A 10,400-nucleotide genomic window follows, 5' to 3' on the forward strand; every position below is an offset into this window, starting at 1 on the left:
ACTCGGCCAAACAGTGGCCAAGAAGGGCGCTTTTCAGCGCACGCTTGGACTCCAAAACTCTGCCGCGCCTTTTTCGGCTGCCGCAAATCGAGCAAACGGTGTGTTTCGGACGGCGTTTCGCTTCCGCTACTTGCGAGTGCTTTCGTGGTCCACCCCTCTATAAATACTCGGGAGGCGTCGAAGCCGGTTCTCCAAGCCGGACCCGTAGGTATCGTTGTGTGCTCGCTCTCATTGGCCCGCCTAACCAGAAAATGCCTGCGGTACACCCATTTGGATAAGAGTGCACGCAGATGCGGGCCTCGACGGCTACACATTTCCTCGGGCGGCCGCCTCCCGGCCTCCGTGGAGCGCGGGATGCACGGTCCCATCGACAAGCCTCTCCCGTTTTTACCGTGGCGTCGCGGTTCACCACGGCGGGCGGGTCGGTCTCCTCCGCATAAAAAGGGGGACCCCCGCTTTTTGTTCCACGAAATCGCACAAGCTTTTTTCGCATCCACGGTTTGCCACCGCACACCAAAATGCCGATCCGGCTGCCTACTTTAGCCAACAGGTGGAGCCAGGCGCGCCGTACTTGCGCGGCACTTCCCACGTCCACCGAAGTCGGTGCCAAGGACCACTTTCGGCGCCGGAGCCGCGTACGAGCCTACTCGAGGCGGAAGAACGAAGCCAGCAAGGGCCTGGCCGCAAGTGCGTTCAATTGTCGGGACGTCCAAGTCCCTCGTTCTTCCGTGCTTCCTCTTTCGGCAAGTCGTTGCGGCACCTTCCCAAAGCGCGCAGACCCGCTAATCGCGACGAGCGCGACGTGGCCGTGCCGCCTTTCCCTCGGCAGCAAGCAAAACGCCTGGCAACGTCGACGCTCCCCTAACCGCGATCTCGCACCGTGTTTCGTGTGGCGAATTCAAAAGCCGGCCGGCGCTGCTGCAACCATTACGGTCGGTACGCATACGCCGCGGAGGGCGGGACGGTCATCGGAGCGTGCGGTTCCTCCATCGAGTACTGCGCACCTCGGCCGTCGCATCGCCGTGCCATGACCGGCCGCGCGTCAACGCGAAACGGTGCCAGCGAGATCCCTCGCCTGCAAGAACCGACCGGCAGCCTCCGTCACCCGAGGACGCGGAGGCGCTTGCCGCGGACGGCGGGACGGTATGCACTGGTGCACAGCGGACCCGTCACATCGCCAGTTCCTTGACCGACCGCCGACGCTTGTGCCGTTCCTCTCGTACTTGGCAGTCGCCGCGCGATTGTCGGGTCTCGTTCTTGCACGCTCGAACGGTCGGGAGGGCACTCGGCTGGCGTTTCGGGAACGCGCAGCCTCGCCTTCTACCGACGTAACCACGACTCGCCGTTCGCGCTCCGCCGCTCCTGTTTACAGTACTAGGCGGTCCCGCAGCGGTCGGGTCGCGCATTTCGAGCGCTTCGAGCCACGGTGCAGTGGCGGGTCGAAAGCCGACCTATGAGTGCGTTGCGCCGTTTGTACCCGCGTCCGCCACCTGGCCGACCGTCCAAGGTCGCGGTGTTGGCGTCCGCTGGGCGCAACAATTTGTCACGGGGTGCCGCTCCACATTCAGGCAGCCCCGTGGGGAAAAGCCGACCCCGCGTCCAAACGGGGTCAGCGGCAGAAAGTGTCGGGCGCAGACGCAGCTGAGGCGCTCACCCTTCACAATCCGTTAATGATCCTTCCGCAGGTTCACCTACGGAAACCTTGTTACGACTTTTACTTCCTCTAAATGATCAAGTTTGGTCATCTTTCCAACAGACCGGCGCAACCGAAAGGCCGCGCTGGACATCGGTCCGAAGACCTCACTAAATCATTCAATCGGTAGTAGCGACGGGCGGTGTGTACAAAGGGCAGGGACGTAATCAACGCGAGCTTATGACTCGCGCTTACTGGGAATTCCTCGTTCAAGGGGAACAATTGCAAGCCCCTATCCCAATCACGAAAGAAGTTCCACGGGTTACCCAGTCTTTTCAGACAGGGATAAAGACACGCTGCTTCCTTCAGTGTAGCGCGCGTGCGGCCCCGGACATCTAAGGGCATCACAGACCTGTTATTGCTCTGTTTCGTGCGGCTAGGAGCCGCTTGTCCCTCTAAGAAGGTTGTAAGGTGCTGGGAACCCCGCACCTATTTAATAGGCTAGAGTCTCGTTCGTTATCGGAATTAACCAGACAAATCGCTCCACCAACTAAGAACGGCCATGCACCACCATCCACCGAATCAAGAAAGAGCTCTCAATCTTTCAATCCTCCCAGTGTCCGGGCCGGGTAAGTTTTCCCGTGTTGAGTCAAATTAAGCCGCAGGCTCCACTCCTGGTGGTGCCCTTCCGTCAATTCCTTTAAGTTTCAGCTTTGCAACCATACTTCCCCCGGAACCCAAATACTTTGGTTTCCCGGAAGCTGCCCGCCGAGTCATTTGAGTAACTCAGGCGGATCGCTGGTTGGCATCGTTTATGGTCAGAACTAGGGCGGTATCTGATCGCCTTCGAACCTCTGACTTTCGTTCTTGATCAATGAAAACATTCTTGGCAAATGCTTTCGCAGTAGTTCGTCTTGCGACGGTCCAAGAATTTCACCTCTAGCGCCGCAATACGAATGCCCCCGTCCGTCCCTCTTAATCATTACCTCGTATTCCAAAAACCAACAGAACAGAAACGAGGTCTTGTTCTATTATTCCATGCAAGTTTATTCAGGCGACTCGCCTGCGTTGAGCACTCTAATTTTTTCAAAGTAAAAGCACCGGCCATCTCGAGGCACACAATGAAGTGCACCAAGAAAGAACCGGCATGATGTTCAGTCCGAGCCGTCGCATCGGGTAGATGCACTACTCGTCTGGAACTGAGATCCAACTACGAGCTTTTTAACCGCAGCAGCTTTAGTATACGCTATTGGAGCTGGAATTACCGCGGCTGCTGGCACCAGACTTGCCCTCCAATTGATCCTCGTTAAAGGATTTAGAGTGTACTCATTTCAATTACGGGGCCTCAAAAGAGTCCCGTATTGTTATTTTTCGTCACTACCTCCCCGTGCCGGGAGTGGGTAATTTGCGCGCCTGCTGCCTTCCTTGGATGTGGTAGCCGTTTCTCAGGCTCCCTCTCCGGAATCGAACCCTGATTCTCCGTTACCCGTAACAACCATGGTAAGCAAGTAACCTACCATCGAAAGTTGATAAGGCAGACACTTGAAAGAAACGTCGCCGGCTCGTGGCCATGCGATCAGCACAAAGTTATCCAGAGTCACCACACAATACGGGCCGAAACCCGATCGATCTTGGTCTAATAAAAGCACCCGTTACCCAAAGGGCTCCAGGCTCACTGCATGTATTAGCTCTAGAATTGCCACAGTTATCCAAGTAGGAAGAAACGATCTAAGGAACCATAACTGATTTAATGAGCCATTCGCGGTTTCGCCTTATTTCGGCATGTACTTAGACATGCATGGCTTAATCTTTGAGACAAGCATATGATTACTGGCAGGATCAACCAGGTAATCGTTCGACTGCGCGTCCGTCCTCGCCCTCGGCGGGCCGGACGCAGTCTGTGTGCGGCGGAGGCCACCTTCAGGCGCCCCAACACGCTTATTTTGCACTCCGAGATGACGGCGTTCGAGCTCGCTACGGCACAACCTTCCCGAAAGACGAGTGGGAGCCGTGCGGCAAGAAGCACGTTCATGCTCGCTCTTTTTCGTTGCATCGACTCGGTCGCGCCGTGCGGGTTGCCCAAGCCCGCTGCACTGTCGGTGGACCGGCCGGAACTAGCAACGGAGCCGAGACTGCAAAGCCGCCAGACGACGGGTCACGCCCGCGTCTTCGGCGCTTTCGCATCTGAATCGCCCGAGGACGACACGGAACACACCTCGATATCGTGGTAAAACGGCACCGTCCGACAACCAGCCCCTAACGCATCAAGCGGATGAGGCTGCAGACGACTGCCGTGGATTCCCCTGGAGCAGACCCGAGGACACGCTTGACGAGGCCGAAGCCCGCCGCATATCAGACACCCGGTCGCTTTCGCGTACGCCGCTCACGAGAACCCCCACATAATAGCAGCGATAAGTACCCAGACCTCCTTGGGCCCTAATACGAGCGTACTCGAGAAAATTTCACCGCGGGTGTGCCCCGAAACGTGTGGCATGTTGAGCGTGCCACAAGTCTACGTCGCTCTCAAACCCGCCGAGGTCGTAGAATTTGCGACCCTACTCACGAAATTCCCACCGAGGATACGGCCGCAAACGTACCGCACCTTGGGTAGGCCACGAGTTTGTGCAACACTACGCTGACGGCACAGCACCGAGGTCGTGCGCGCACGCACGGGAAAATTCCGCCGCGGTTTCTGCCGAAAACGTGAGGCACCACGACTCTCCGCAAGTTCGCGTCGACTGCGAAAGACCGAAGTCGTGAACGACGTGTCCGCTACTCGCCGCCGACACGCTGGACACCAAACGTACAACGACTCGACGGCGTCGTAGAGGCCCACGACGCGGTTTTCCTTAACGACGTCTCGGCGTGGCACCGACAGGTTAGAACGGCCGACCAACGTTCCCTGTCCGCCGTTCGGCTCAGTCGAAGGGCTCGGCGACTTCGGCAACGCTGCGAAGCCGCACGGTGACGCACGCCATGTCCCCATTTTTTTTTTCTTTCTGCGTCTGCCGGGGTGCCCCTATAATAGCAGCGATAAGCACCCAGACCGCCGTGGGTCGCTCGCCCCGGCTGACGTGGTTTTTCGTACTCCTGCGGCGGTCGCCGTCAAGCACGTCCAAATACGCTACTTTCGTGGGCGCATTCACGCTCTTTCGCTTCGCCGGAGTGCCAGCACTCACTCTGCCAAAAACGGCGAACATCCGAGCGGCGGTTCCCACTTTTGCGTCGGCGTCGCAAACCCCGCCCCGGCAGACGAGGTTTGCCGTACTCGTGCGACGGTGGCCGGCGGGCACGTCGAAAGACGCCGATATCGTGCGCGAATTGGCGCACCTTGGCTTCACCGGAGTGCCGCCACTGACTCCTCCAAAAACGGCGAAGATCCGAGCGGCGCTTCCCACTTTCGCATCGGCGTCCCGAACTCCGCCCCGGCTGACGCGGTTTACCGTACTCGTGCGACGGTCGCCGGCGAGCACGTGGAAAGACGCCGATATCGTGCCCGAATCGGCTCCGTTCGGCTTCGCCGGAGTGCCAGCACTGGCTCGGCGAAAGACGACGAACATCCGAGCGACGGTTCTCACTATTGCGTACGCGTCGCAAACCCCGCCCCGGCAGACGCACTTTGCCGTACTCGTGCGACGGTCGCCGGCGAGCACGTAGAAAGACGCCGATATCGTGCCGGAATCGGCCCCGTTTGGCTTCGCCGGAGTGCCAGCACTCACTCGGCCACAAACGGCGAACATCCGAGCGGCGGTTCCCACTTAGCCGTCGGCGTCCCGAACTCCGCCCCGGCAGACGCGGTTGCCGAGCTCGTGCGACTAGCGACCGCGAAGCCGTCTCGCGACGCCGCTTTCGTGCGCGGCTCCCACTGCGACCTGGGTCACCCGAGGTCGACGAGCAAAAAAGAATGTCGAAAAAAATTTTTTTTTTTTTTTGCGTCTGCCGGGGTGCCCCTATAATAGCAGCGATAAGCACCCAGACCGCCATGGGTCGCTCGCCCCGGCTGACGTGGTTTTTCGTTTTCCTGCGGTGGTCGTCGTCAAGCACGTCCAAACACGCCACTTTCGTGGGCGCATTCGCGCTCTTTCGCTTCGCCGGAGTGCCAGCACTCACTCTGCCAAAAACGGCGAACATCCGAGCGGCGGTTCCCACTTTTGCGTCGGCGTCGCAAACCCCGCCCCGGCAGACGAGGTTTGCCGTACTCGTGCGACGGTGGCCGGCGGGCACGTCGAAAGACGCCGATATCGTGCGCGAATTGGCGCACCTTGGCTTCACCGGAGTGCCGCCACTGACTCCTCCAAAAACGGCGAAGATCCGAGCGGCGCTTCCCACTTTCGCATCGGCGTCCCGAACTCCGCCCCGGCTGACGCGGTTTACCGTACTCGTGCGACGGTCGCCGGCGAGCACGTGGAAAGACGCCGATATCGTGCCCGAATCGGCTCCGTTCGGCTTCGCCGGATTGCCAGCACTGGCTCGGCGAAAGACGACGAACATCCGAGCGACGGTTCTCACTATTGCGTACGCGTCGCAAACCCCGCCCCGGCAGACGCACTTTGCCGTACTCGTGCGACGGTCGCCGGCGAGCACGTAGAAAGACGCCGATATCGTGCCGGAATCGGCCCCGTTTGGCTTCGCCGGAGTGCCAGCACTCACTCGGCCACAAACGGCGAACATCCGAGCGGCGGTTCCCACTTAGCCGTCGGCGTCCCGAACTCCGCCCCGGCAGACGCGGTTGCCGAGCTCGTGCGACTAGCGACCGCGAAGCCGTCTCGCGACGCCGCTTTCGTGCGCGGCTCCCACTGCGACCTGGGTCACCCGAGGTCGACGAGCAAAAAAGAATGTCGAAAAAAATTTTTTTTTTTTTTTTTGCGTCTGCCGGGGTGCCCCTATAATAGCAGCGATAAGCACCCAGACCGCCATGGGTCGCTCGCCCCGGCTGACGTGGTTTTTCGTTTTCCTGCGGTGGTCGTCGTCAAGCACGTCCAAACACGCCACTTTCGTGGGCGCATTCGCGCTCTTTCGCTTCGCCGGAGTGCCAGCACTCACTCTGCCAAAAACGGCGAACATCCTAGTGGCGGTTCCCACTTTTGCGTCGGCGTCGCCAACCCCGCCCCGGCATACGCGGTTTGCCGTACTCGTGCGGCGGTGGCCGGCGGGCACGTCGAAAGACACCGATATCGTGCGCGAGTCGATGCTTCTTGGTCTCGCAGGAGGGCCGCCACTCACTCCTGCAAAAACGGCGAAGATCCGAGCGGCGCTTCCCACTTTTTCGTCGGCGTCGCAAACCTCGCCCCGGCAGACGCGCTTTGCCGTACTCGTGCGACGGTCGCCGGCGAGCACGTCGAAATACGCCGATATCGTGCCCGAATCGGCCCCGTTTCGCTTCGCCGGAGTGCCAGCACTCGCTCGGCCAAAGACGACGAACATCCGAGCGACGGTTCCCACTATTGCGTACGCGTCGCGAACCCCGCCCCGGCAGACGCGGTTTGCCGTACTCGTGCGGCGGTGGCCGGCGGGCACGTCGAAAGACGCCGATATCGTGCACGAATTGGCGCTCCTTGGCTTCACCGGAGTGCCAGCACTCACTCGGCCAAAAACGGCGAACATCCGAGCAGCGGTACCCACTTAGCCGTCGGCATCCCGAACTCCGCGCCGGCTGACGCGGTTGCCGAGCTCGTGCGACTAGCGACCGCGAACGCGTCTCGCGACGCCGCTTTCGTGCGCGGCTCCCATTGCGACCTGGGTTACCCGAGCTCGACCAGCAAAAAAGAAGGTCGAAAATTTTTTTTTTTTTTCTGCGTCTGCCGGGGTGCCCCTATAATAGCAGCGATAAGCACCCAGACCGCCGTGTGTCGCTCGCCCCGGCTGACGTGGTTTTTCGTACTCCTGCAGCGGTCGCCGTCACGCACGTCCAAATACGCCACTTTCGTGGGCGCATTCGCGCTCTTTCGCGTCGCCGGAGTGCCAGCACTCACTCTGCCAAAAACGGCCAACATCCGAGCGGCGGTTCCCACTTTTGCGTCGGCGTCGTAAACCCCGCCCCGGCAGACGCGGTTTGCCCTACTCGAGCGACGGTCGCCGGCGATCACGTCGAAAGGCGCCGAATTCGTGCACGAATCGATGCTTCTTGGTCTCGCAGGAGGGCCGCCACTCACTCCTGCAAAAACGGCGAAGATCCGAGTTGCGCTTCCCACTTTTTCGTCGGCGTCCCGAACTACGCCCCGGCTGACGCGGTTTACCGTACTCGTGCGACGGTCGCCGGCGGGCACTTCAAAATACGCCGATTTCGTGGGCGCATTCACGCTGTTTCGCTTCCCCGGAGTGCCAACACTCACTCTGCCGAAAGCGGCGATCATCCGAGCGGCGGTTCCCACTTTTGCGTCGGCTTCGCAAACGGCGCCCCGGCAGACGCGCTCGTGCGACGTACTCGTGCGACGGTCGCCGGCGAGCACGTCGAAAGACGCCGATATCGTGCTCGAATCGACCCCGTTTCGCTTCGCCGGAGTGCTGCCAGTCACGGCGCAGAAAACGGCGAACAAGTGTTTTTTTTTTTTTTTTTCCTAGAATTTGTGTTATAGAAGGCACATTTGATATCGGACGATAATTTTCAACTTTATCACGCGCACCGATTTTCGTGTAGAGGTTTGCAAGTTTATGGGAATTTCTCCACTTGGAATAATGCGATTTAGTAGTACTACGAGAACTTCATGGATGTACTCAAGGGTACGGGGCAAGTCAGTTACGTCAACACCTGCAGATTTTTTACACTTCAAACTGAAAATTGTTGGTTGTGAGTCCTCGTGTGATATTAAAGGCCGATTCGCTAACACATAGAACAAAGAAAGAAAGGAAGAAAAAACGCCCGCGCTCGCTCAAGAAACCTGGGTTCGCAACAAGTGGCAACAACAAGCAACCGAGCGAGTGCGCCAAAACCCGTGGCGGCCGAACAAACGCGAAGTCCCAACCGCGTCAGCCGGGGCGGCACGGGACAGGAAAAATCACTTCAGCCGGGGCGGCGGGGCACCGAATAAACCTCGTCACCTCGTCGCAGGATAAAAGAGGAAACAAAAAGTCTAAACAGCGTCTGCTGGAGCGAATGCGTAATAAAACAACAACAACAACAAAAAAAAAAAACACCCGCGCTCAAGAAGTCTGCAATCACCACAAAAGGCGACTGTGACCGAGCAGCGTCAGCCGGGGCCGTGCGGAAACGGAAAAACCGCGACTACCGGGGCGTCGAGGCACCGAAAAATCCACTTCAGCCGCGGCGAAAAAAAAAACAAAAAGAAAGACGGAGGGGGGGGGGGGGGGAACCACGTCTGCCGGGGCGAAGGAAAAAAAAAAAACGCGTCTGCCGGGGCGAGCCCGGGTGCGGCACCACCGGGAAAACTGTGGCAAACAGACATGGCGATCGAGTGAGTGGGCCGCCAGCCAGGCTCAGCCAAAAAGTGCAAAGTCCGAACTGCGTCAGCCGGGGCGGCAAAAACCACGTCAGCCGGGGCGGCGCAAAAAACCGCGTCTGCCGGGGCGGCACGAAACCGCGTCAGCCGGGGCGGCGCGAAAACTGCGTCAGCCGGGGCGAAAGAAAAAAAAAAAAAAAACGCGTCTGCCGGGGCGAGCCCGGGTGCGGCACCACCGGGAAAACTGTGGCAAACAGACATGGCGATCGAGTGAGTGGGCCGCCAGCCAGGCACAGCCGAAAAGTGCAAAGTCCGAACCGTGTCAGCCGGGGCGGCAAAAAACCGCGTCAGCCGGGGCGGCGCAAAAAACCGCGTCTGCCGGGGCGGCACGAAACCGCGTCAGCCGGGGCGGCGCGAAAACTGCGTCAGCCGGGGCGAGCCCGGGTGCGGCACCACCGGGAAAACTGTGGCAAACAGACATGGCGATCGAGTGAGTGGGCCGCCAGCCAGGCTCAGCCAAAAAGTGCCAAGTCCGAACTGCGTCAGCCGGGGCGGCAAAAAACCGCGTCAGCCGGGGCGGCGCAAAAAACCGCGTCTGCCGGGGCGGCGCGAAAACCGCGTCTGCCGGGGCGGCGCGAAAACTGCGTCAGCCGGGGCGAAAGAAAAAAAAAAACGCGTCTGCCGGGGCGAGCCCGGGTGCGGCACCACCGGGAAAACTGTGGCAAACAGACATGGCGATCGAGTGAGTGGGCCGCCAGCAAGGCTCAGCCAAAAAGTGCTAAGTCCGAACTGCGTCAGCTGGGGCGGCAAAAAACCGCGTCTGCCGGGGCGGCACGAAACCGCGTCAGCCGGGGCGGCGCGAAAACCGCGTCTGCCGGGGCGGCACGAAACCGCGTCAGCCGGGGCGGCGCGAAAACTGCGTCAGCCGGGGCGAGCCCGGGTGCGGCACCACCGGGAAAACTGTGGCAAACAGACATGGCGATCGAGTGAGTGGGCCGCCAGCCAGGCACAGCCGAAAAGTGCTAAGTCCGAACTGCGTCAGCCGGGGCGGCAAAAACCGCGTCAGCCGGGGCGGCGCGAAAACCGCGTCTGCCGGGGCGGCACGAAACCGCGTCAGCCGGGGCGGCGCGAAAACTGCGTCAGCCGGGGCGAGCCCGGGTGCGGCACCACCGGGAAAACTGTGGCTAACAGACATGGCGATCGAGTGAGTGGGCCACCAGCCAGGCTCAGCCAAAAAGTGCTAAGTCCGAACTGCGTCAGCCGGGGCGGCAAAAACCGCGTCAGCCGGGGCGGCGCAAAAAACCGCGTCTGCCGGGGCGGCACGAAACCGCGTCAGCCGGGGCGGCGCGAAAACTGCGTCAGCCGGGGCG

At 60.3% G+C, this 10,400-nt stretch overlaps 1 non-coding gene across 1 annotated transcript; it reads right to left on the reverse strand.

Annotated features, from left to right (window-relative positions):
- Positions 1 to 1,668: 1,668 nt before the first annotated feature.
- On the reverse strand, positions 1,669 to 3,483 carry LOC142791219 (small subunit ribosomal RNA). Its single transcript, XR_012890082.1, has one exon. It is a non-coding gene; the product is annotated as a small subunit ribosomal RNA (ribosomal RNA).
- Between the last annotated feature and the right edge of the window lie 6,917 nt (positions 3,484 to 10,400).

Source organism: Rhipicephalus microplus, unplaced genomic scaffold (genome assembly GCF_043290135.1).
Source record: "Rhipicephalus microplus isolate Deutch F79 unplaced genomic scaffold, USDA_Rmic scaffold_151, whole genome shotgun sequence".
NCBI lineage: Eukaryota > Metazoa > Arthropoda > Arachnida > Ixodida > Ixodidae > Rhipicephalus > Rhipicephalus microplus.